A 27,234-nucleotide genomic window follows, 5' to 3' on the forward strand; every position below is an offset into this window, starting at 1 on the left:
CAGGGCCTCAGCCTCCAGCTGCTTCAGAAGCCCCTGTATGTGTGGGGTACAGAGATGAGGTAGTCATTCAAAGATCATGTTAAGCACTATTATTGCACACAGAGTGAGTCCATGCAACTTATTATGTGACTTGTAAAGCACAATTTCAATCTTGAACTTATTTAGGCTTGCCATAACAAAGAGGTTGAATAGTTATTGACTCAAGACATTTCAGCTTTTCATTTTTAATTATTTTGTAAACATTTCTAAAAACATAATTCCACTTTGACATTATGGGGTATTATGTGTAGGCCAGTGACACAACATCTCAATTTAATCTATTTTAAATTCAGGCTGTAACACCAAAAAAATTGAAACAGTCAAGGGGTGTGAATTCTTTCTGAAGGCACTGTATATGAGAAGCATATAAATGGTCAGATACAGGTATATTTTATTTAACAAAATGCAGCAGAAAGTTCTCATACAGCAAAGACTCCTTCCATCCGTTTACGCAGAAACTGAAAATAATTATATAAAAAGACATCTTCTAATCTAGCCTATCTAGCATTTCAAATAAGATTCCTCGTTTCAGATCCACTGTTTCAGCTTTCTTTAAATACAATACAGTATATGATATTACTTAGGTTACGTTTGTGGTTCAAAAAGCTCACAAATGCAGAATATGTGTCGGGATGGAATTCAATCGTAAAGTTTTAGACTTCAGCATGATTGAATTCCGGTTTCAGGTCAACTGATCAGTTAAGTTTCTGGGTTAGAAGTCAGCGTTTCGGGTAAGGGGTCTAGGGTATGGGACTGAAATAAGGGTTCATAGACAGGTTGAGGTTAGGATGAGGGTCGAGGTTAGAATGTGGATCAGGGTTAGAAGTCAGGGTCCGTGGTTACAGGTCAGGGGTTAAGGCGTCCGCATGCTTCCAGAACAGTTCAGAACAGTTTGTACATATATTATAACAACACTTTGCAATGTTTTTGTTTGTTTTGAACTTTGGTAAGGGTTTTTTCAACTGTTCAGGCACACTAAATGTTTTTCGCGAGGCAAGCCGAAGTCTACGTCCCCTCGTCGGAATTGTTCAATGAAGTGCCTGTTGTCATTCAACTCGAAACGACTCGTTCTGATGCAGATTTTTTCACTTGAGAAATACTGCACCATACATCTTAGTTAGGTGTCAAATTGCGTGAATTAGATCTCCTTGACAAAAAACGTCAAAATTAATGAAAGATTTCTTGACTATTTTGGGGAAGTGGCTACGGCATCTCAAAATGGACAAACAGTACTATTGCCGCTTATTTTTTATTTTTCAAACAAAGGTATTTTAAGGGATTATGCGAGCACCCTCATTCGAACTAAAGCATGCTGACGCCTTTAGCATAAGGACAAAGGTAAGGGACCATGACAGAGAGAGGGCCAAGGACAGACCCAGTTCCATGTCCAAGTACAAGTCTCGGATCAGAGAAGAGGGTGGGCATAGATATAATCAGGGTTAGGATTAGGGTCAGGGTTAAGATGTCAGAAGTAAGCGTAAAATGACATCTTGTTCTGAGGACCTATACATTTATAATCAACTCAAATTAAAGCCTTAAATAACATATTTTGATGTGATAAAACAGTAAAACCTTTAAATCTTACAATCTTTTCTCCATCATGTTTACAAGTTATTTACATATTTGAACAGACTGCTGGTTGGTAGATGTGACCTTTGGACTGTTGAAGTTGTTATTGTTGAACCCTTCAGAGGCCTTTGACCTAAAGGCCAGGAATAGAGTCTGAATCTTTCCCCGTCTGTCTGTTGTTCACACTGTCTGTCTTTTCCTATCCTTCAGACCACATCTATGGCCAGGCTGAGCACAGAGCTGCAGGGAACGTTGAGCCTCTGAAGGATTTCATTGCAATTGAAAAATTCTACATTCAAATTTCACTGGTTTTTCCCAGAGTGGTTCAGTCAGTAGTCTGATCTGAGCTGCACAACCCAGAAGCACCACTCCAGAGCAAGTCACACGGCAACCCAGACCATTTTTGATGCAGCTTATAGACAAGCAATGTTTCCATGATGTATGGACCATATTGGCAGCCATTTTGGATGTTCCCATTTATAATGTTCCATTTACTGATGCACATTACTCCCTCTCTCAGAGTTCATCACTTCCACTCCCTCAGTGTTCTACACATGCAACACGGCAGACTGGATCGTCGTCTTAGTTGGACTGGAGAAACTGTCCTGCTCCATCTCTGTCTGTGGTTATACGCGTGTGGTGGAGTGTGTGTGTGTGTTGGGGTGTGTGTGCGTGTGCGTATGGGGCAAGTGTGTGTTACTGTAAGGACTAAAGCCCTGCATGGGCTGCATCCCCACAACAGATCCAGGTGTCATGGGGGTCATGGGGGTCATGGGGGTGGCGGGGTGAGAGCCAGGGGTCATAGGCAGAGACCTGGGAGTCATCAGGGGCACATCATCAGGGGAGCGTCTCAGGGTCAGGGTGTAGTCTGGTGGACAGGTCAGTCGCAGGGTGTCCAGAGTGTTGTAGATGTCCTGTGTGTCCAGCGTGTCAAGAGCCTCCAGCGTGTGGTGTATGTTGTGTGTGTCGTGTATCTCCAGGGTGTTGTGTTGATGCAGAGCCTCAGCCTCCAGCTGCTTCAGAAGCCCCTCCCCCTGCAGCTGGTGTGTGATGTCAGCATTGATGATATCATGGCGTGGAGGTGGGCGTGGCGGCCTGCGATGTTCCATCTTGCGCTTGTCTTTCTTGTAGAGCAGAGCAGCGAAGGCCAGGATGTTGAGGAAGAGGAGTGAGGCTCCCACTGCGATGGTAACGCTCAGCTCAGTGGAGTAGTCCTCCATGACAGGGTGGGGGACCTGCAGCTCCTCCCCCTGCAGTGCCGGAGCCTGGGGTGTGGACGGGGGGTTGGGGTGGCGCGTGCTTCCCAAGCCCAGGCCTTTAGACAGCCGCTTGGTGTAGGAGTGAGGAGTTGTGTCCTGGGGAGGACTGTGGGTTGCTGAGGACACGTATTGCAGCAACTCGTTGATGTTGTGGAGGTGGGGAACCAGCTGCAGCCAGAACGCTGTCTTGGTGGCTCTGGAGGTAGAGAAAAGTATTTTGTTTTGCAGCAGAATCATCATCGGTAAAAAGAAAAACTACATTTCACAAGGAATCTGACAAAATATACCCAATAACATAAGATAACATCATACATTATAAATTATAGTTATTATACATTAAACAGATAGAAGGGGAAAGTGGCAAGTGCTGCTAGCATGAAGTGCTAATAGTGCAAAGTGGTTCATTATACATTATTCAACAAGTTATGGCAGCATCAAGAAAAGCAGGCAGGGAAACATCTACCTGTAGTGGTTTGTGATTATCTGATCTATCTGTAGTGGTCTGTAATGGTCTGTGATGATCTGATATACCTGTAGTGGTCTGTGATGATCTGATCTACATGTAGTTGTCTGTAATGGTCTGTGATGATCTGATCTACATGTAGTGGTCTGTAATGGTCTGTGGTGATCTGTGATGATCTGATCTAGCTGTACGTAGAATGTATGCACACATGACTGTAAGTCGCTTTGGATAAAAGCGTCTGCTAAATGGCATATATTATTATTATTATTATTAGTGGTCTATGATAATTTGATCTACCTGTAGTGGTCTGTGATAATTGTATCTACCTGTAGTGGTCTCTGACGCGTGGCTTCAGGCCGATGTGCAGGTAAAGCTGTTCCTTGGGGGTATACTTGGCCCAGGCCACCTCCTCAAAGCGGTTGGGTTTGGTGTGGATGAACTTGGTGTCCTGGGGCACTGGCTGGTTAGGATCTCTGAGACGAGAAGAAAAACACAGTCAGGAAAAGTTATCTTAAAGGTTAATCATAGTTACTTTACCATTCATTAGAGGAAAGTAAGAGATGTTTCTTAGAGAAAGAGTTATACAAGACATTTATCTCACCCTGTCTTGGCGAAGTTGGTCCAGTATGTCATGACCACGGCGCTGAGCATCACGTCGTTTTTAGAGAAGTTACAGTTGAAGAGGTCCGTGGGTCCGATCAGCGGCAGACCAAACACATACGGCACCTCATCTCCATGGGCGGAGTCAGCCCAGGAGGGCGACGCGTCACTCTGACAGTGGTGGTAGAAGGAGTAGAAGTATGTTGGCGATCCATACTGGGCGTGGAGGTCTGCTGTGGCCACCGCCGGCGCCACCCACTGGTGATCAGTGAACAGAGCGACTAGCGTCTTCCGCCGGGTTTCAGGGTTCTCCCGGTCGGCCCAGTCTGTGTACATGAACTTGATGCTCTCTCTCAACGTGTCCTACCGCAAGGATAAAAAATACCTTGTCAATAAAGCACATGGGAGCATAGATGGATTGCAGTAGGTAGAGTCTATTTTTACTTTTTGCTGAACATATTCTTTGCCCTCCAGGAACTGCATAGAAGCACTGGATGTGGATAGACATTTTCCTGCAGCCTACCTTCCCCTCCGGGTAGCCGTAGAGACTGTCCACGAAGTCTGACACTGCAAAGTCAAAATCGTCGCCGGAGACGCCATCCTCCCCATTGACCATCCCGTCAACAAACTTAAGCCCCTCCCCCTGGTTCACACCCAGCATGATGTCATAGTTGAGGAACTCCCCCTGTGTGTGAAGAACAGGGTTGTCAATAACAATATTATGCAATATTATGCGCAACAGAACATTGTACTGTCTACACTTGGTTTGTTGTTTATATTAAAACATTTTCATTAAATCGATTTTAATCCAAACTAAAGTTTTGTTGCTAAGGATTCCACGACACGGTTAACCTTTACGGCTGGGACTGCAAGTTTGTGTTCATTTTTTTGTGTGGATTCCGCGAGTGCTAGATGGCTGTACTACAGACACCTGTCGTTGTCGTGGGAAAGACTCATTGTTATCTTTTCGTAAAACAACTGGTTGCAGTAAAGAGCCAATCTGGATACCAAGCAGATCCTGAGGGAAGTCGACAGGTACCAACAGCTTTACGCTATGGAGGAACAACATACTCCATCATGGAAGACCACCTCACAAAATAACTTTAACCAGACAAAAAGGAAAAACAGATTAATCTACAGACACGGACGATTTACCATTGAGGTAGAGGCTAGTGCTCTGGCTGGAATCCATGCAACACTGGAAAAGTTGTGTGAGCAGGTAGCAGGGCTGGAAACCATGCAACACTGGAAAAGTTGTGTGAGGAGGTAGCAGGGCTGGAATCCATGCAACACTGGAAAAGTTGTGTGGCAGGTAGCAGAGCTGGAATCCATGCAACACTGGAAAGGTTGTGTAAGCAGGTAGCAGGGCTGGAATACATGCAACACTGGAAAAGTTGTGTGAGGAGGTAGCAGGGCTGGAATCCATGCAACACTGTTGTGTGAATAGCAGGGCTGGAATGCAACACTGGAAAAGTTGTGTGAGGAGGTAGCAGGGCTGGAATCCATGCAACACTGGAAATGTTGTGTGAGGAGGTAGCAGGGCTGGAATCCATGCAACACTGGAGAAGTTTTGTGAGGAGGTAGCAGGGCTGGAATCCATGCAACACTGGAAATGTTGTGTGAGGAGGTAGCAGGGCTGAGGGGGAGTTAGGAGTTCAGACAGAGTGAAATTCTCACGCTCCAAAGAGAGAAAACAAGACACTCACAGCCAAGGTAAAAATACAGGATTCCGACATGGATTGTCTACTCAGGGAAAACAGGGTGAAGAAGGAGTCACTGGTATTTTTTTTCACCTTTATTTAACCAGGTAGGCTAGTTGAGAACAAGTTCTCATTTGCAACTGTGACCTGGCCAAGATAAAGCATAGCAGTGTGAACAGACAACACAGAGTTACACATGGAGTAAACAATTAACAAGTCAATAGCACAGTAGAAAAAAAAGGGGGGAGTCTATATACAATGTGTGCAAAAGGCATGAGGTAGGCGAATAATTACAATTTTGCAGATTAACACTAGAGTGATAAATGATCAGATGGTCATGTACAGGTAGAGATATTGGTGTGCAAAAGAGCAGAAAAGTGAATAAATAAAAACAGTATGGGGATGAGGTAGGTGAAAATGGGTGGGCTATTTACCAATAGACTATGTACAGCTGCAGCGATCGGTTAGCTGCTCAGATAGCAGATGCTTGAAGTTGGTGAGGGAGATAAAAATCTCCAACTTCAGCGAATTTTGCAATTCGAATGAGGTGTTGGCTTTAGGGATGATCAGTGAGATACACCTGCTGGAGCGCGTGCTACAGATGGGTGTTGCCATCGTGACCAGTGAACTGAGATAAGGCGGAGCTTTACCTAGCATGGACTTGTAGATGACCTGGAGCCAGTGGGTCTGGCGACGAATATGTAGCGAGGGCCAGCCGACTAGAGCATACAAGTCGCAGTGGTGGGTGGTATAAGGTGCTTTAGTGACAAAACGGATGGCACTGTGATAGACTGCATCCAGTTTGCTGAGTAGAGTGTTGGAAGCCATTTTGTAGATGACATCGCCGAAGTCGAGGATCGGTAGGATAGACAGTTTTACTAGGGTAAACTTGGCGGCGTGAGTGAAGGAGGCTTTGTTGCGGAATAGAAAGCCGACTCTTGATTTGATTTTCGATTGGAGATGTTTGATATGAGTCTGGAAGGAGAGTTTGCAGTCTAGCCAGACACCTAGGTACTTATAGATGTCCACATATTCAAGGTCGGAACCATCCAGGGTGGTGATGCTAGTCGGGCATGCGGGTGCAGGCAGCGATCGGTTGAAAGGCATGCATTTGGTTTTACTAGCGTTTAAGAGCAGTTGAAGGCCACAGAAGGAGTGTTATATGGCATTGAAGCTCGTTTGGAGGTTAGATAGCACAGTGTCCAATGACGGGCCGAAAGTATATAGAATGGTGTCGTCTGCGTAGAGGTGGATCATGGAATCGCCCGCAGCAAGAGCAACATCATTGATATATAGAGAGAAAAGAGTCGGCCCGAGAATTGAACCCTGTGGCACCCCCATAGAGACTGCCAGAGGACCGGACAGCATGCCCTCCGATTTGACACACTGAACTCTGTCTGCAAAGTAATTGGTGAACCAGGCAAGGCAGTCATCCGAAAAACCGAGGCTACTGAGTCTGCCGATAAGAATATGGTGATTGACAGAGTCGAAGGCCTTGGCAAGGTCGATGAAGATGGCTTCACAGTACTGTCTTTTATCGATGGCGGTTATGATATCGTTTAGTACCTTGAGTGTGGCTGAGGTGCACTCGTGACCGGCTCGGAAACCAGATTGCACAGCGGAGAAGGTACGGTAGGATTCGAGATGGTCAGTGACCTGTTTGTTGACTTGGCTTTCGAAGACCTTAGATAGGCAGGGCAGGATGGATATAGGTCTGTAACAGTTTGGGTCCAGGATGTCTCCCCCTTTGAAGAGGGGGATGACTGCGGCAGCTTTCCAATCCTTGGGGATCTCGGACGATATGAAAGAGAGGTTGAACAGGCTGGTAATAGGGGTTGCGACAATGGCGGCGGATAGTTTCAGAAATAGAGGGTCCAGATTGTCAAGCCCCGCTGATTTGTACGGGTCCAGGTTTTGGAGCTCTTTCAGAACATCTGCTATCTGGATTTGAGTAAAGGAGAACCTGGAGAGGCTTGGGCGAGGAGCTGCGGGGGGGCGGAGCTGTTGGCCGAGGTTGGAGTAGCCAGGCGGAAGGCATGGCCAGCCGTTGAGAAATGCTTATTGAAGTTTTCGATAATCATGGATTTATCGGTGGTGTTACCTAGCCTCAGTGCAGTGGGCAGCTGGGAGGAGGTGCTCTTGTTCTCCATGGACATCACAGTGTCCCAGAACTTTTTGGAGTTGGAGCTACAGGATGCAAACTTCTGCCTGAAGAAGCTGGCCTTAGCTTTCCTGACTGACTGCGTGTATTGGTTCCTGACTTCCCTGAACAGTTGCATATTACGGGGACTATTTGATGCTATTGCAGTCCGCCACAGGATGTTTTTGTGCTGGTCGAGGGCAGTCAGGTCTGGAGTGAACCAAGGGCTGTATCTGTTCTTGGTTCTGCATTTTTTGAACAGAGCATGCTTATCTAAAATGGAGAGGAAGTTACTTTTAAAGAATGACCAGGCATCCTCAACTGACGGGATGAGGTCAATGTCCTTCCAGGATACCCGGGCCAGGTCGATTAGGAAGGCCTGCTCACAGAAGTGTTTTAGGGAGCGTTTGACAGTGATGAGGGGTGGTCGTTTGACTGCGGCTCCGTAGCGGATACAGGCAATGAGGCAGTGATCGCTGAGATCCTGGTTGAAGACAGCGGAGGTGTATTTGGAGGGCCAGTTGGTCAGGATGACGTCTATGAGGGTGCCCTTGTTTACAGAGTTAGGGTTGTACCTGGTGGGTTCCTTGATGATTTGTGTGAGATTGAGGGCATCTAGCTTAGATTGTAGGACTGCCGGGGTGTTAATCATATCCCAGTTTAGGTCACCTAACAGAACAAACTCTGAAGCTAGATGGGGGGCGATCAATTCACAAATGGTGTCCAGGGCACAGCTGGGAGCTGAGGGGGGTCGGTAGCAGGCGGCAACAGTGAGAGACTTATTTCTGGAGAGAGTAATTTTCAAAATTAGTAGTTCGAACTGTTTGGGTATGGACCTGGAAAGTATGATATTACTTTGCAGGCTATCTCTGCAGAAGACTGCAACTCCTCCCACTTTGGCAGTTCTATCTTGACGGAAGATGTTATAGTTGGGTATGGAAATCTCTGAATTTTTGGTGGCCTTCCTGAGCCAGGATTCAGACACAGCAAGGACATCAGGGTTAGCAGAGTGTGCTAAAGCAGTGAGTAAAACAAACTTAGGGAGGAGGCTTCTGATGTTGACATGCATGAAACCAAGGCTTTTTCGATCACAGAAGTCAACAAATGAGGGTGCCTGGGGACATGCAGGGCCTGGGTTTACCTCCACATCACCCGCGGAACAGAGAAGGAGTAGTATGAGAGTGCGGCTAAAGGCTATCAAAACTGGTCGCCTAGAGCGTTGGGGACAGAGAATAAGAGGAGCAGGTTTCTGGGCATGGTAGAATATATTCAGGGCATAATGCACAGACAGGGGTATGGTGGGGTGCGGGTACAGCGGAGGTAAGCCCAGGCCCTGGGTGATGATGAGAGAGGTTGTATCTCTGGACATGCTGGTTGTAATGGGTGAGGTCACTGCATGTGTGGGAGGTGTGGCAAAGGAGTTATCAGGGGTATGTAGAGTGGAACTAGGGGCTCCATTGTGAACTAAAACAATGATAACTAACCTGAACAACAGTATACAAGGCATATTGACATTTGAAAGAGACATACAGCGTGGCATACAGTAATCACAGGTGTTGAATTGGGAAAGCTAGCTAACAGTAGGTGAGATAACAACAGCTAATCAGCTAACACGACAACAGCAGGTAAAATGGCGTTGACTAGGCAACGGAGCCAACAGATAAAACAAACAAGTAGAATGGAGTACCGTGATTAATGGACAGTCCAGCGTGCATCAGCTATGTGGCCAAGAGATCAGTGTCCAGGGGGCAGCGGTGGATGGGGCAGGGAAGCTGGACTGGCGAGTGTTATCCAGGTTTTTAAAAACTAACAATGACTAAATAGCTTGTAGCTAGTTAGCTGGTTAGCTTTTGGAGGTTCTTGAGTGTGTTCTAAAAAAAATAATAATAATAGCGATTCCGTATCACATTGGGTGAGGCAGGTTTCCGGAAGGTATAAACAAATTAAAAATCAAAAAGAGATAGGAAGTAAATATGGGTGTTTGGGACGCGGAAATTCAGACGGTTAGCAGGCCTGTGCTAGCAAGCTAACAGTTCGTAGATAGCTAGATAGCTAGTTGTGAAGATCCAGCTGAAAAATGTTCCGTTTGCGGTGGGAATCCGGGGATGAAGAATAAATAGGTCCGTTATGCTCTGGTTAGAGTCGCGTTGTTTGAACTGGCGAGAGCTTTCAGGGCTGAAGGTTAGCTGATGACCGGTTAGCTGAAGACCGCTAGCATAGCTGGTGGTTAGCTGGCTAGCTTCAGTTGAGGTGTTCCGGTTCCGAAGTAAATATAAATACTTTAGGAAAAATAGCTACGTTGGGTGAGGCGGGTTGCAGGAGAGTATTTGGAAGCTTAGGTTTAGCAAAAAGTTTTTAAAGAGATATGCGAAGGAAAATATGTAAAAAACGAAAAAGAAACGATATATACGATATATACAGGGGACACAACACGACAGGACGACTTACTGCTACGCCATCTTGGAGAATACATACAAAGTCATGGCATGCATGAAAATCTTTTTTTCTGGGATTCCTGAGGACGCATCCAATAATCCTGGCGCGATCAGAACATTCATGCAATCCGACTTGAAACTTCCTACAGAGACTGTAAACAAGGTGGCTTTCCACCGAGTACACAGATTTGGAGCTCAGAGCGACAAGACCAGGGGTCCCCAACCGATCATTTGAACACTACCTACAAAAGGAGCTGCTCAAAAGCAGGGGAAGGGACCTTAAAGGGACCAAATTCGGTCTCAATTACCAATTTCCAAGGGAGATAAATGAACTTCATAAGAGACTGTATCCGGTACAAAGACAACAAAGGGAGGATGGTAGGCATGCCTTATCATTGTGAACAAACTCTTTATAGATGTACAGCTATTCCCAGACAGCTCCATAACACCGTGGCTGTACTAAATTCTACAGGGACTTCAGGTTACGAAAAAAAGAAGGAATGGAAACTGTAAAAATACCAGAACATTATGAAGTGGATATGAACACACACATACTCAATTACCTGATTGCTTACACATAGGGACTTATACATACACACACTCACCTGATCTCGCTCTCCCTTTCTCTCCTCTATTTTTTTTTAACTAGGCAAGTCAGTTAAGAACAAATTCTTATTTTCAATGACAGCCTAGGAACAGTGGGTTAACTGCCTGTTCAGAATGACAGATTTGTACCTTTTCAGCTCGGGGATTTGAACCTTGTGAGCTCGGGGATTTGAACTTGCAACCTTTCGGTTACTAGTCCAACGCTCTAAGCACTAGGCTACCCTGCCGCCCCATTAATATGTTTATTGTTTGTCTATCTTTTTTATGTATTTGTCTACAAGTTTATTTGTTTACAACAAGCAAGGGGAAGATATCAGAATAGGGGCATTGGGGAATAATAATATATTGTACGGAACACATTTGTACTGTAGTGAAGCCGTCTCTAGAGTAATGCAAGGTCTCTTTCATGATCATGTGAAACGTCAATTGCTATGGAAATGCTAGGATGTGTTTTTCAATTATGTTAAAGATAATTATGATGCAACTATGATGGTGATACGATATGGATTACAATTATCATCATGAATATTAAGGCTCTACGCACTACATGTTACACACATAGACACTCAACCATGCAAATTGGCTATTATTAGTTATTATTTATTTGGAAATCACACATTATAGTCTTACACTTATACAGACATCGTACACACTCTCCCTATATCACATCCAATATCATACACATCAGATTCAGATTTGCTACACACATAATATATTGTCACAATGTTCTAACATCTGTGGCATTGGCTCACAGGCAAACAGGCAAGGGAATCAAACAAATATTGCTAGAACCTATTTCTTGAATTCTAAATATCAGACATTTGAAAGCTCTAGTTTTGACCTTCATAATACCTCTGATGGCAGTAACTTTACAAGCACTAATTATGGTCAATTTAGACTGAGAATAGTATCTAGTTATGGTAAGGGGAGAAATAAGTATAGCCAGTTATAATTGTAACGGTTTAGCAGATTATAAAAAAAGAAGATCAGTCTTTACATGACTAAAAGAAAAGGAATATAACATATACTGTACTGTTTACAGGAAACTCACTCTACATCCTGAGATGAAGTTGCATGGAAAAAGGAATGGGGTGGTGAAATAATTTTCTGTCATGGACAAAGGAACTCAAAAGGTGTGATGATATTAATTAACAAAAATTGAATGTTCAAATAGTCATGATTCGCAAGTGGATGAAAAAGAGATTTGGCTCATTAATCTATATGATCCAAACCAGGATGATCCACACTTCTTCGAAAACATTTATACCAATTTATTGAACTTACAGGCAACAAATGATCTAATCATTATGGTAGGACACTATAACACAGTGTTAAGTACCTCAATGGACCGTAAAGGTAATCACTCTACAAACTACCATCACAGGGCCTTTAAGGAAATCACAAATATTATGGACACATTAGAAATAGTGGATATTTGGAGACTAAAAAACCCAGACCTAGTGAGATATACATGGAGGAGACTTAATCAAGCTAGTCGTCTGGACTACTTTCTTGTCTCTTTCTCTCTTGCATCAAAGGTTAAAATAGTTTTAATAGGAGACAGAATGCAATCGGATCATCATCTAATTGGCATTCACATAACTCTTATAGATTTTCAACGTGGATGGGGATATTGGAAATTTAATCAAAGTTTACTGGAGAACAACTTATTTTTAACTAAGACAAAATAATTTATAACTGAACCTATAATATAGGTTCAGCAAATCCCCTTATTGTTTGGGATACCTTTAAATGTACCTTCAGGGGTCATTCAATTCAATATTCATCAATAATAAAAAGCAGTTTCTGGCTAAAGACCCAAGACTAACAAGGGAAATCCATGAACCAATAGTACAGGTAGATAGCAATAAAAACGATACAGAGATACAAAATAAGTTAGAGGAAAAACTAAAAGAACTTATTCAAGAACGATCTAATGTAATCTATTACAAAAATAAAGCAAACTTGGATGGAATATGGACAAAATTCTTCCTGAATCTCCAATACAGGGACGCTAACAAAAAATCATTTGCAGAAACTCGTTACTGAAGACAGAGTCATCTATGATTCTCCGAATGATATTTTAAAAGAGGAAGATAATTATTTTAGGCAGATGTTCTCTTTTCCGTCTCATCCTCTCCCACTGAATGAAGATTATGGTAAGGGATTCTTCCCAAATAACATAAAAAATTGAAAATTAACAAATGTACAGAAAGATCAGTGAGAAGACCAAATTACAGAGAAATAACTTTTTGAGGCTATTAAATCCTTTCAGTCTGGAAAAACCTCAGGGCTTGATGGCATACCGGTAGAGGTATAATCAAGTATTTTTTGATATACTAAAAGCTCCATTGTTAGATTGTTTTAACTACTCCTATAGAAATGGTAGTCTGTCAGGTACTCAGCAGGAAGGTCTCATTTCTCTATTATTAAAACAAGACCCAGATGGCGGATATGGGTCTTTTCCAGTCTATCTAAAAAACTGGAGGCCCCTAACACTTCAATGTTGTAATGCAAAAATACTAGCAAAATGCATAGCACTCAGAATTAAAAACGGTTTTAACAGGTATTGTTCATCCTGATCAGACAGGTTTTTTACATGGACGATACATTGACGATAATATACAACAACTACTAGAAATAATAGAACATCTTGAAACATATAAGAAGCCAGGAATGGTATTTATAGTGGATTTTGAAAAGGCATTTGATAAAGCAGGACTGGATTTGATTTATAACGGCTACTTCTCAGAGAGTTTTGAATTGCCAAGAGGAGTTAAACAAGGGTGTCCGCTGTCACCATATCTATTCGTTGTGGCCATCGAAATGCCAGCTATTAAAAGCAGATCCAATAACAACATTAGAGTATTCGAAATCCAAGGCTTAAAAACAAAGGTGTTCATGTATGCTGATGACTCAAGTTTTATATTAAGTCCGCAAGCTAGATCCCTACAATGTCTCATTGAAGATAACTTTTCTGTACTCTCTGGACTAAAACCTAATTATGACAAGTGTGCAATATTACGTATTGGATCCTTAAAAAATATAACTTTTACATTACCCTGCAGTTTACCTATACAATGGCCTGATGGTGAAGTAGACATACTCGGTATTCATATCACAAAATATATAAATAAGCTCTCCACAATGAATTTCAATAGAAAACTTGTAAAGAAAATAGACAAGCTCCTGTATATATACCTGTCTATTTATGGAAAAATTGCCCTGATTAACTCCATAGTCATATCTCAGTTTAATCACTTACTTATGGCGCGGCCTACTCCTGAGGATTCGTTTTTCAAATCATATGCGCGAAAACTATTTTGCTTTATCTGGAATGCTAAACCAGATCAAATATAACGTGCCTATCTATATAATGAATATGAATTGGGTGGGTTGAGATTATAAAATATAAAAGCTGTCACACCCTGACCATAGAGAGCTTTTATTCTCTATGTTGGTTAGGTCAGGGTTAGGGTGGGTTATCTAGGTTATTATATATCTATGTTGGCATGGTATGGTTCCCAATCAGAGGCAGCTGTTTAGCTTTGTCTCAGATTGGGGATCATATTTAGGCAGCCATTTCCCCATTGTGCTTTGTGGGATCTGGTCTATGTATAGTTGCCTGTGAGCACTACATTAGCTTCACGTTTCGTTTTTGCGCTTAACTGTTTTCTGTGTGTTTCACTTCTAATAAAAGATGATGGAACCATACCACGCTGCATTTTGGTCCGATTCATACAACAACAATCGTGACAAAAGCACTAAACATCTCTCTAAAAGCTTCACTCAAAAGTTTATTCATTCAAAAGTTTTATTTGAACCCTAAATGGTTCTCAAGTAGATTACTAAGAAAAGCTCATCCATTTTGCCTTTGTGCAGATTGCCATGTCTCATTTTCGATTAATTGAAAATAATACTTTTTTCAAAGTATCTCTCTTTTTCAAACAATCATTGCAGAGCTGGCTACAATTTCAATTTCATCCCCCTGAAAAGATATAACAAATATTATGGCTGAACTCAAATGTGCTGGTTGATAAAATACCTGTATTTATGGGAAAGATATTTGAAAAGGGTATTTTGTTCTTAAATGATATTGTAAATTGGAATGGTAGAGTTATGTCCTTTAATCAAAATGCATATTAATTACTTAAAAATCATACAATGTGATTTTCTGGATTTTTGTTTTAGATTCCGTCTCTCGTGGTCCTTCTGTAGCTCAGTTGGTAGAGCATGGCGCTTGTAACGCCAGGGTAGTGGGTTCGATCCCCGGGACCACCCATACGTAGAATGTAGAATGTATGCACACATGACTGTAAGTCGCTTTGGATAAAAGCGTCTGCTAAATGGCATATATTAAGTGTACCTATGATAAAAATGACAGACCTCTACATGCTTTGTAAGTAGGAAAACCTGCAGAATCAGCAGTGTATCAAATACTTGTTCTCCCCACTGTGTATATATATATATAATATATATATATATAATGCACCCTTAACCCTCATCTCAGAACCCAAAATGAAATCTTGCCAAAACAAATAAACCATATAACTTGTAATACATATATAATCTACACTGAGTAATATACAAAACATTAAAAACAACTTCTCTTTACAAGACATAGACTGACCAGGTGAATCCAGGTGACAGCTATGATCCCTTATTGATATCACTTAAATCCACCTCAATCAGTGTAGATGTGTATGAGTGCCATTCAAAGGGGGAATGGGCAAGACAAAAGATGCCTTTGAACAAGGTATGGTAGTAGGTGCCAGGCGCACCGGTTTGTGTGTGTGTATCAAGTGTGTATCAAGATATGTATCAAGTGTGTATCAAGATGCAACTCAGTATTAGGAAGGTGTTCTTAATGTTTGGTATACACAGTGTATATAAACCATAGTGTTTTATATTTTCTCACCTGCTCCATGAGTATCTGGGGGTCATCAGGGATGACATCACCGTCGATGACAGGTCCGAAGGCGGTGTGGTATTTAGCTGGGGTGATGTTCTGTTCCAGCAGCTCCTGGTAGGTCTTCCCCTGCAGACAGACGATCAGCTCTGATGAGTCCTCCAGGCTGCAGCCCACCTTGTCCCCCAGCAGCTTTGCATACTTCCCTGGCTGGTAGTTGACCGCCCAGCTGGACAGGGCTGTCCCACTCTGGATGATTGCCTTCTGGAACAGATCTGATACACAGCATGCTGACAGAGGTTAGAGTTCAGAGGTTATAGGTCAAGAATTGGAGATGACTCTTTGAAGAAGTGTGACCAGGCTGACAGAAGTTAAGAGGTCAAGGGTAAGGGTTCAGAGGTTGGGTTCAGGGGTAAGAGGTTACTTACCCTCAGAGTAGTGGGACAGAGTTAGCAGGCTGACACAGGAGGCTCCAGCCCCAGAGCCAAACACAGTGACTCTGTCTGGGTCTCCGCTGAATGCAGCAATGTTCTCCTTCACCCAGCGCAGAGCCTGGATCTGGTCCAACAGACCATAGTTGCCTTTAGCTGCCTGGTCACCCGTACTGAGGAAACCTGAAGAAATAACACATAGAAATACACAAAAATATAAAAGGAAAGTCTAGTAAATATCAAAAGTAAAATTATATTTAAAAATAACACATCAAACAGGAATATCATGTTTAAAAATACTTTTCATCAATGATATGAACAGCAGGATGTAAATATGGGCTAGGAACTAAACGGAAACACTAGGTTTTATTCCTTACGGGGACTACATGTAGTCGGCTCACTAGGGATTGGCTACTAAGGCAGATACTTATAAATCTCTCATTAATGATTTTAATAAATCAATAATAACAAGTATTACAGTATGCTGTTACAACCTAAGCCTAACGCTGACCCAGTATGTGGCTGCAGTTGTGAAGCCTTGCTGTAGACAATATTAATTGTCTTAACACAAGAAAAAACTTGGTGAGATTGACAGACATGTTTTGCAGTGTAGCCAAACCCTGAGGACTCAGTGACTAATGATGTCATGTGACCGTGGCTCACCACCCTCAGTCAGACCTGGGGTAGACCTGGGACACCAGAACATCTGCGTGTCACTGAACACATGCACAGACGCAAAATGAGTGTGTCACTAATTCACACACCACACTAGGGACATGAGTGTGTCACTAACAGACATATACATGATGAGCTGGAGCGTGTGGGTGTCACTGAGGGCTGTGCCACAAGATACATGTGACCTTAAATGATCATGTCAGATCACTTCAACCCTCCTCTCCCCACCTTCCTCTTCCCCTTTCTTCCTCCTCCTCCCCTCCCCTTTTCCTCCTCCTCCCCTCCCCCTTTTCCTCCTCCTCCACTCCCATCTTTTCCTCCTCCTCCCCTCCCTCTCCTCCTCCTACTTCCTCCCACTCCCATCTTTTCCCCTCCTCCACTTTCCTCCTCCTCCCCTCCCCCTTTTCCTCCTCCTCCACTCCCATCTTTTCCTCCTCCTCCACTCCCCCTCTTTCCTCCTACTCCACTCCCCTCTTTTCCTCCTCCTCTCATCCCCTTTTCCTCCTCCTCCACTCCCATCTTTTCCTCCTCCTCCCCTCCCCCTCTTTCCTCCTCCTCCACTCCTCTCTTTTCCTCCTCCTCCACTCCCCTCTTTTCCTCCTCCTCCACTCCCCTCTTTCCTCCTACTCCACTCCCCTCTTTTCCTCCTCCTCTCATCCCCTTTTCCTCCTCCTCCACTCCCATCTTTTCCTCCTCCTCCCCTCCTCCCCTCTTTCCTCCTACTCCCATCTCCCCTCTTTTCCTCCTCCTCTCATCCCCTTTTCCTCCTCCTCCACTCCCATCTTTTCCTCCTCCTCCCCTCCCCCCTCTTTCCTCCTACTCCACTCCCCTCTTTTCCTCCTCCTCTCATCCCCTTTTCCTCCTCCTCCACTCCCATCTTTTTCCTCCTCCCCTCCTCCCCCCCTCTTTCCTCCTCCTCCACTCCTCTCTTTTCCTCCTCCTCCACTCCCCCTCTCCTTTCCCCTCCTCCTCCACTCCCCCCTTTTCTTTTCCTCTCTCCCCCTCCCCTCCCCCATCTTTTTCCTCCTCCTCCACTCCCTCTCTTTTCCTCCTCCTCCATCCCCCTTTTCCTCCTCCTCCCCATCTTTTCCTTTCCTCCCCCTCTTTCCTCCACTCCCTCCCCTCTTTTCCTCCTCCTCCATCCCCTCTCTTTTCCTCCTCCTCCACTCCTCCTCTTTTTCCTCCTCCACTCCCTCTTTTTTCACTCCCCTCTTTCCTCCTCCTCCTCCACTCCCTCTTTTCCTCCTCCTCCCCTCCCCTCTTTTCCTCCTCCTCCCCCTCTTTCCCTCCACCTCCCCTACCCTCATTTCCTCATCTTCCCCTCCCCCTTTTTCCTCCTCCTCCCTCCCCCTCTTTTCCTCTGCCCCTCTTTTCCTCCTCCTCCCCCTCCCCCTCTTTTCCTCCTCCTCCCTCCCCTCTTTTCCTCCTCCTCCCCTCCCCTCTTTTCCTCCTCCTCCTCCCCCTTTCCTTCCTCCTCCTCCTCCCCCTCTTTTCCTTCCCCCCTCTGCCCCCCCTCTTTTCCTCCTCCCCCCTCTTTTCCTCCTCCTCCCCTCCCCCTCTTTTCCGCCTCCTCCCCTCCCCTCTTTTCCTCCTCCTCCCCCTATTTTTCCTCCTCCCCCTCTTTTCCTTCCCCCTCTCCCCTCTTTTCCTCCGCCCCTTTTTTCCTCCTCCTCCCCTCCCCCTCTTTTCCTCTTCTGCCCCTCTTTTCCTCCTCCTCCACCTCTTCCCCACCCCACCCCACCCCTCCCCTCTTTTCCTCCGCCCCTCTTTTCCTCCTCCTCCACTCCCTCACTACCTCTTTCAGTTTATACTTTCCTCTCCACTCCTCTCTCCCCATTCCCTCACCCTCTCTCCCATTCCCTTCACCTTCTTGCCTCTCACCCTGCCTCTCTTCTCTCTCTCCTCTACTCTCTCACCCCTACTTCTCCTCTCTCATCCTTCTCTCATAAGTTTAATTGAACTCCACCTACTGTGAGCCATAAACACAGAGCTGATGTCTCCCCTCTAACCAGGCGTACACACACACACACACACACACACACACACACACACACACACACACACACACACACACACACACACACACACACACACACACACACACACACACACACACACACACACACACACACACACACACACACACGAGATGAATCTGGCTGTGTACAGGCTGCTAGATTTCCAGTGTTAACACAGAAATGTGACATTTCAACCAGTGAGAGAGTAACAGAAAGGTGATTAGGCAGAATTTAACGATGTTGATGATGATGATGATGACAACGACGTGATGATGGTGATGATGACAACAATGATGATGATGATGAAAGTGACTAACCCAGTACTCCCAGTCTGTAGTTGATTGTGATGACGATGACATTTCCATAGCTAGCCAGGACACTGCCGTCCATCATGCTGCCGCTCCCCTCTGAGTAGGAACCTCCGTGGACATACACCATCACCGGCCGCAGACCGCCCTCATCATGGATGTCTGGAAACACACACACAAGCGATATTTCCAGAGCGCTAAACAGCTCTTGCAGATAGCAAAGAAACATGTGGGTGCATGCATAATATGAGTTGAGGTAGATGCAGTGCATTGGTGTGTGTGTGTTTGTACATACTACATACCTTCCTCAGTAGGGACGTATATATTGAGGTAGAGGCAGTCTTCACTCTGCTGTGCCAGGTATGTGCTGGCTATGTCCAGGTTGGCAGAGTACCAGACAGGTAACATCTCTGTCAACAGGCTGTGTTCCTCTACAGGCTGGGGGCAGACGGGGGAGAACTGGGTGGCGTTTCTCACCCCCGGCCAGGACAGGGGGGGCTCGGGGGGCTGGAAGCGTCTCTCCCCGGTGGGGGGCGGGCATAGGGGACCCCCAAGTACTGGACCACAGGGCCCAGCAGGTCAGAGGGCATGGGGGTCAACTGACCCCTCAGTCTGCCCTGGGACGTGGTGATGACTGACTGGCTAGCAGCAGGGGGGAGGGACAGGATAAGGGAGAGGAGAGGGAGGAGGATGCCCCTCAGTTTGGACAGGGACAGGAGCATGGAGAGGACACACAGTAGAGAGGAGGGGAGAAAGAGGAGAGGGATGGGGGGAGTCGGGGGAGACATGTGGGAAGGACGGTGGGAGCGTTGGTGTTTGGTTTAGATCAGGACTCCGACTGTGAGTCTAGCACACACTCAAACAGCGATGGTCTCAGAATATGTCTTTCTCCTCCCTGGGTCTGCCACTCACCTCCCAGTTCTCTCCGCACAGTCACACTGCTCTGCCTGGAGGGAGAGAGATAGAGACAGACAAAGATGGAAAGACAAACCTTGAATTACAGTGGGGCAAAAAAAGTATTTAGTCAGCCACCAATTGTGCAAGTTCTCCCATTTTAAAAAAACGAGAGAGGCCTGTAATTTTCATCATAGGTACACTTCAACTATGACAGACAAAATGAGAAAAGAAATCCAGAAAATCACATTGTAGGATTTTTATGAATTTATTTGCAAATTATGGTGGAAAACAAGTATTTAGTCACCTACAAACAAGCAAGATTTCTGGCTCTCACAGACCTGTAACTTCTTCTTTAAGAGGCTCCTCTGTCCTCCACTCGTTACCTGTATTTATGGCACCTGTTTGAACTTGTTATCAGTATAAAAGACACCTGTCCACAACCTCAAACAGTCACACTCCAAACTCCACTATGGCCCAGACCAAAGAGCTGTCAAAGGACACCAGAAACAAAATTGTAGACCTGCACCAGGCTGGAAAGATTGAATCTGCAATAGGTAAGCAGCTTGGTTTGAAGAAATCAACTGTGGGAGCAATTATTAGGAAATGGAAGATATACAAGGCCACTGATAATCTCCCTCGATCTGGGTCTCCACGCAAGATCTCACCCCGTGGGGTCAAAATGATCACAAGAACGGTGAGCAAAAATCCCAGAACCACACGGGGGGACCTAGGGAATGACCTGCAGAGAGCTGGGACCAAAGTAACAAAGCCTACCATCAGTAACACAATCCGCTGCCAGGGACTCAAATCATGCAGTACCAGACGTGTCTCCCTGCTTAAGCCAGTACATGTCCAGGCCCGTCTGAAGTTTGCTAGAGAGCATTTGGATGATCCAAAAGAAGATTGGAAGAATGTCATATGGTCAGATGAAACCAAAATATAACTTTTTGGTAAAAACTCAACTCGTCGTGTTTAGAGGACAAAGAATGGTGAGTTGCATCCAAAGTACACCATACCTACTGTGAAGCATGGGGGTGGAAAAATCATGCTTTGGGGCTGTTTTTCTGCAAAGGGACCAGGACGACTGATCCGTGTAAAGGAAAGAATGAATGGGGCCATGTACTGTGAGATTTTGAGTGAAAACCTTGTTCCATCAGCAAGGGCATTGAAGATGAAACGTGGCTGGGTCTTTCAGCATGACAATGATCCCAAACACACCGCCCGGGCAACGAAGAAGTGGCTTCGTAAGAAGCATTTCAAGGTCCTGGAGTGGCCTAGCCAGTCTCCAGATCTCAACCCCATAGAAAATCTTTGGAGGGAGTTGAAAGTCCGTGTTGCCCAGCAACAGCCCCAAAACATCACTGCTCTAGAGGAGATCTGCATGGAGGAATGGGCCAAAATACCAGCAACAGTGTGTGAAAACTTTGTGAAGACTTACAGAAAACGTTTGACCTCTGTCATTGCCAACAAAGGGTATATATAACAAAGTATTGAGATAAACTTTTGTTATTGACCAAATGCTTATTTTCCACCATCATTTGCAAATAAATTCATTAAAAATCCTACAATGTAATTTTCTGGATTTTTTTCTCTCAATTTGTCTGTCATAGTTGAAGTGTAGCTATGATGAATATTACAGGCCTCTCTCATCTCTTTAAGTGGGAGAACTTGCACAATTGGTGGCTGACCAAATACTTTTTTGCCCCACTGAATATATACAGTTGAAGTCTGAAGTTTACATACACCTTAGCAAAATACATTATACTCCGTTTTTCACAATTCCTGACATTTAATCCAAGTAAAAATTCTGTGTCTTAGGTCAGTTAGGATCACCACTTTATTTTAAGAATGTGAAATGTCAAAATAATAGTAGAGAGAATGATTTATTTCAGCTTTTATTTATTTATTCACATTACCAGTGGGTCAGAAGTTTACATACACTCAATTACTATTTGGTAGCATTGCCTTTAAATTGTTTAACTTGGGTCAAACGTTTGGGTTGCCTTCCACAAGCTTCCCACAATAAGTTGGGTGAATTTTGGCCCATTCCTCCTGACAGAGCTGGTGTAACTGAGTCAGGTTTGTAGGCCTCCTTGCTCATTTCCGCCCACAGATTTTCTATAGGATAGAGGTTAAGGCTTTGTGATGGCCACTCCAATACCTTGACTTTGTTGTTCTTAAGCCATTTTGCCATAACTTTGGAAGTATGCTTGGGGTCATTGTCCATTTGGAAGACCCATTTGCGACCAATCTTTAACTCCCTAACTGAGGTCTTGAGATGTTGCTTCGATATAGCCACAGAATTTTCCATCCTCACGATGCCATCTATTTTGTGAAGTGCACCAGTCCCTTCAGCAGCAAAGCACCCCCACAACATGATGCTGCCATCCCCCGTGCTTCAGGGTTGGGATGGTGTTCTTCGGTTTACAAGCCTCCCCTTTTTTCCTCCAAACATAAAGATGGTCACTATGGTCACTATGGCCAAACAGTTCTATTTTCGTTTCATCAGACCAGAGGACATTTCTCCAAAAAGTATGATCTTTGTCCTCATCAAATCAAATCAAATTGTATTTGTCAGCAGATGTTAATGTGAGTGTAGCGAAATGCTTGTGCTTCTAGTTCCGACAATACAGTAATAACCAACAAGTAATCTAACTAACAATTCCAAAACTACTGTCTACTGTCTTATACACAGTGTAAGGGGATAAAGAATATGTACATAAAGATATATGAATGAGTGATGGTACAGAGCAGCATAGGCAAGATACAGTAGATGGTATCGAGTACAGTATATACATATGAGATGAGTATGTAAACAAAGTGGCATAGTTAAAGTGGCTAGTGATACATGTATTACATAAAGATGCAGTAGATGATATAGAGTACAGTATATACGTATGCATATGAGATGAATAATGTAGGGTATGTAACATTATATTAGGTAGCAGTGTTTAAAGTGGCTAGTGATATATTTCACATCATTTCCCATCAATTCCCATTATTAAAGTGGCTGGAGTTGAGTCAGTGTCAGTGTGTTGGCAGCAGCCACTCAATGTTAGTGGTGGCTGTTTAACAGTCTGATGGCCTTGAGATAGAAGCTGTTTTTCAGTCTCTCGGTCCCAGCTTTGATGCACCTGTACTGACCTCGCCTTCTAGATGATAGCGGGGTGAACAGGCAGTGGCTCGGGTGGTTGTTGTCCTTGATGATCTTTATGACCTTCCTGTAACATCGGGTGGTGTAGGTGTCCTGGAGGGCAGGTAGTTTGCCCCCGGTGATGCGTTATGCAGACCTCACTACCCTCTGGAGAGCCTTACGGTTGAGGGCGGAGTAGTTGGCGTACCAGGCGGTGATACAGCCTGCCAGGATGCTCTCGATTGTGCATCTGTAGAAGTTTGTGAGTGCTTTTGGTGACAAGCCGAATTTCTTCAGCCTCCTGAGGTTGAAGAGGCGCTGCTGCGCCTTCTTCACGATGCTGTCTGTGTGAGTGGACCAATTCAGTTTGTCTGTGATGTGTATGCCGAGGAACTTAAAACTTACTACCCTCTCCAATACTGTTCCATCGATGTGGATAGGGGGGTGTTCCCTCTGCATGCGCAGCTGCAAACTGTAGTCGGGCTTTTTTATGGAGGTTTTGAATCAGTGGCTTCTTCCTTGCCTAGCGGCCTTTCAGGTTATGTCGATATAAGACTTTTACTGTGGATATAGATACCTTTGTACCGTTTCGTCCAGCGTCTTCACAAGTTCCTTTGCTGTTGTTCTGGGATTGATTTGCACATTTCTCACCAAAGTACATTCATCTCTAGGAGACAGCACACATCTCCTTCCTGAGCGGTATGACAGCTGCGTGGTCCCATGGTGTTTATTCTTGCATATTATTGTTTGTACAGATGAACATGGTACCTTCAGGCATTTGGAAAATTCTCCCAAGGATGAACCAGACTTGTGGAGGTCTACAATTCTTTTCCTGCGGTCTTGGCTTATTTCTTTTGATTTTCCCATGTTGTCAAGCAAAGAGGCACTGAGTTTGAAGGTTGGCCTTGAAATACATCCACAGGTACACCTCCAATTGACTCGAATTATGTCAATTAGCCTATATGGCTTTAGCCTTCTAAAGCCATGACATCATTTTCTGGAATTTCCCAAGCTGTTTAAAGGCACAGTCAACTTAGTGTATGTAAACTAATGACCCACTGGAATTGTGATACAGTGAATTATAAGTGAAATAATTTTTCTGTAAACAATTGTTGGAAAAATGACTTGTGTCATGCACAAAGTAGATGTCCTAACCAACTTGCCAAAACTTTGTTAACAAGACATTTGTGGAGTGGTTGAAAAATTAGTTTTAATGACTCCAACCTAAGTGTATGTAAACTTCCGACTTCAACTGTACATTGAGACTCCTCTTACTTAGCATGTGGGCTGAACTGGGCAAATTCCCTCTTCTACTGCGTTGAAAAAAAATGCATGCACGTTTTGACAAAGCCCATAGTGCAAATAAAGGCAGACTTTAAAGTATAGATATGAAGACATAATTTAAAAAACATCACTGGCCAGAGAGAACAAGCTGTACAACCTTTCAGGGTGCAGAATGATAGAAACTGAGAGACATGCTCTCCTCTCATGCCCCAACTACAAAGTAAACGAGAGTAATCTTGGTAGCATTTTACATTGGACTACAGGCTACAGCATAGAATAAACTGGTAATAACATGGCAATAGCATGGTGTAATTACGTTATTGTTTCAGAGGAATAATCTTTTCTGCCTATATTCAAAATCAACATGACAACAATCATAGAGCTGGCAGCATAGTATGTGACAACAACCTGTCATAAATTAAGGTGGGAAAAACAGATACAAAATATGCCAATGTTACTCCTTAGCTATTTCCTGATTGTAATTATTGGTTTTTCTAAATTATTGGTTTCTAACCCCCCCCCCCCCATTCGCATTAAAATGTGTAGGACAAGTCATTTTTCTTATTGTAGTGATATTGTATTGGTTTTTCCATTCATGACAAAACATGCCATTTGAACTGATTTTTTTTTTTTGGGGGGGGGGGTAAATATTTGTGTCCAACAAATAACATCTAAATGTATCTCTTAGCTGTGACTGATAGGCCTACTGCAGCTGCAACGTCCTATGTCTGGGCCTGTATCAGCTGCATATGGCTGTATATTTTAATCAGAGCCCATTCCTCTCCATTCGCTGCAGTGACACCCTCCAGGTGCTACAGTGGCCATGACACAGGTTGTGCAGCTTAGATCATGACGCTTTGACTCCGGACATATCTTTAAAAAAAGAAACCTTATCCATCTGCTATCCAGCTATATTATCTATGTACAGCCTATAGTGAAATACATTTTATAGCGGGTTTTAGTCACAACATTTTCACTGTGAAGCGCAACATCCGATGAATAGTAATGAGTGTTACTCCCTACAGGACACCAAACACACACACACAGAAGAACAGGGTGATAAATGAGACTCACCGATACACACGTCATAGCTCCATTGGTCTGTTCATGTGGCTGCTGCGGTAAAAAAAAAATGTCAGCTGGCAGAGCATTTCATCCTTCACCGCGAAGAAAAGACAAGAAGGAGAGAGAGAACAGGAGCGGTGAGAGAAATCCCGGGACCGTGTGTCACTGGACTGCAGAGCCTCGTGCGCCAGCGACGTGCCTGGGGTATATTCCGCCGTGAGCTCCGGGGAATAGCCTATGTATTTATTGTCCGAACCCCGCAACTGAATACGGTACTAGACGTGGTTATTGTTAATTAATAACAAAAACACGATGTTCACATCTCCCTCTCCCTTCCCCTCTCTGTCTTTCTTTCTCTGTCTCTCCCTCTCAAAAGATGCTAATGGAAAGTGTTGAATTGAGCCTGCAGCCAATAGATTCCTGCACCCTCATCAGCTTGGACACACTAACACACACACTAACACACACACACACACACACACACACACACACACACACACACACACACACACACACACACACACACACACACACACACACACACACACACACACACACACACACACACACACACACACACACACACACACACGTGTCAGGCTATCAGTAATCACAGCACAGCTCATCTTAGCTTCTGGATCCAAGTTGGGAGAACTGTGTCTCAGGCAAGATGGAACATAAATGGGATGTGATAACTTCATAATACCTTTCTTCTATTTGATACAAAAAGGATAAAGCAGCCTTCGCCAAAACCACACATTTTCTCGATAGCACCACCATGGTGAAATACATACTGTATGAATGTTGTTTTTTAAATCACACAAACAGCTTCATGACAAACAACCTTAAAAAACAATCAAATGACTGAGTCACAAGATAACATCACATTAGTGTGTTCTGTCTCCACCTATGTCTGTGTTCTTTGCTGGGGCCATTCCAGCTGGACTGTGACACATGACTCACCCAATTACCTCAAATCCTTAGCCCTCAATGTCAGCTCAGTTTAACCCTAACTGTACCAATGATGCCACGTAACAAAGACGATTCTCCCTTTGCCACCCCAAAGTGGATATGTGAAATGGCCCATGAAGGTATTTTCGGGTCCAAAAAGTTGGACCTGGACACGAGGACAAACAGAACCAGACCAGAATGGACCTGATCATTTAAGAAAAAGGGGGACCCAGACCCGAACGGACCCAAGAACAATCAGACCCAGACACGACAACATCCAGACCGATTGGACCTGAGTGACAAAACAATGTGTGTCAGCCTAGTTGCTCTTCTGGTTAACAAATAGGTCCTAGATCCCTGCTGTTTGTTGTTTTCAATCTTCATTGTGACCTGCCCTGTCTGGAATTGCGAGTAGTAACAGTGTAACCTACGTTGCTAGCTACCATAACAAAGACCAAAGCCAGCGGGAGTACCATTGAGGACAGTGGTGTCTGTCACGGATTCCTCCGGTACTGCTGCTCATTCCGTGCATCATGTCCAGAGGTCTATGGCTATATAGGCTCTCTGAAACTGGCCCGTCCGACACAACTTCGGCAGCTGCAACTGGCACGTCCGACGCCGCTGCAACTGGCACGTCCGCCGCAACTTCGGCAGCTGCAATTGGTCCGTCCGACGCCGCCGCAACTTCGGCAGCTGCAACTGGTCCATCTGACGACGACACAACTTTGGCAGCTGCAACTGGCCCTGACCGA

The 27,234-nt window shown here is 44.3% G+C and overlaps 1 pseudogene; it reads right to left on the reverse strand.

Moving 5' to 3' along the window:
• Positions 1-287: 287 nt before the first annotated feature.
• Positions 288-25,892, reverse strand: LOC124046522 (annotated as a pseudogene).
• Between the last annotated feature and the right edge of the window lie 1,342 nt (positions 25,893-27,234).

Source organism: Oncorhynchus gorbuscha, linkage group LG01 (genome assembly GCF_021184085.1).
Source record: "Oncorhynchus gorbuscha isolate QuinsamMale2020 ecotype Even-year linkage group LG01, OgorEven_v1.0, whole genome shotgun sequence".
Lineage (NCBI taxonomy): Eukaryota > Metazoa > Chordata > Actinopteri > Salmoniformes > Salmonidae > Oncorhynchus > Oncorhynchus gorbuscha.